Source organism: Octopus bimaculoides, chromosome 2, assembly GCF_001194135.2.
Source record: "Octopus bimaculoides isolate UCB-OBI-ISO-001 chromosome 2, ASM119413v2, whole genome shotgun sequence".
Classification (NCBI taxonomy): domain Eukaryota; kingdom Metazoa; phylum Mollusca; class Cephalopoda; order Octopoda; family Octopodidae; genus Octopus; species Octopus bimaculoides.
Window position 1 is genome coordinate 27,312,076 of NC_068982.1, and position 234 is coordinate 27,312,309.

Here is a 234-nt window from a genome sequence, read left to right on the forward strand (position 1 = left end):
GGGGGGGGGATATAGTAGTGACGGGGCGAGGCGAAGAACAGTAGAGGGAAGAATGAGAAGGGGAGATAGATACAAAGATAGAAAGAGTCGCGTCAGAAAAATAAAGTTCAAAACTTACTTGTAAAGGTGGCGCGTGCATTCGATCGTGTGATACAAATAATATATGAGTATATGCATATATATGTACATGTATGTACATACCTTCATCTACAGGCACATATAGATACATATCTG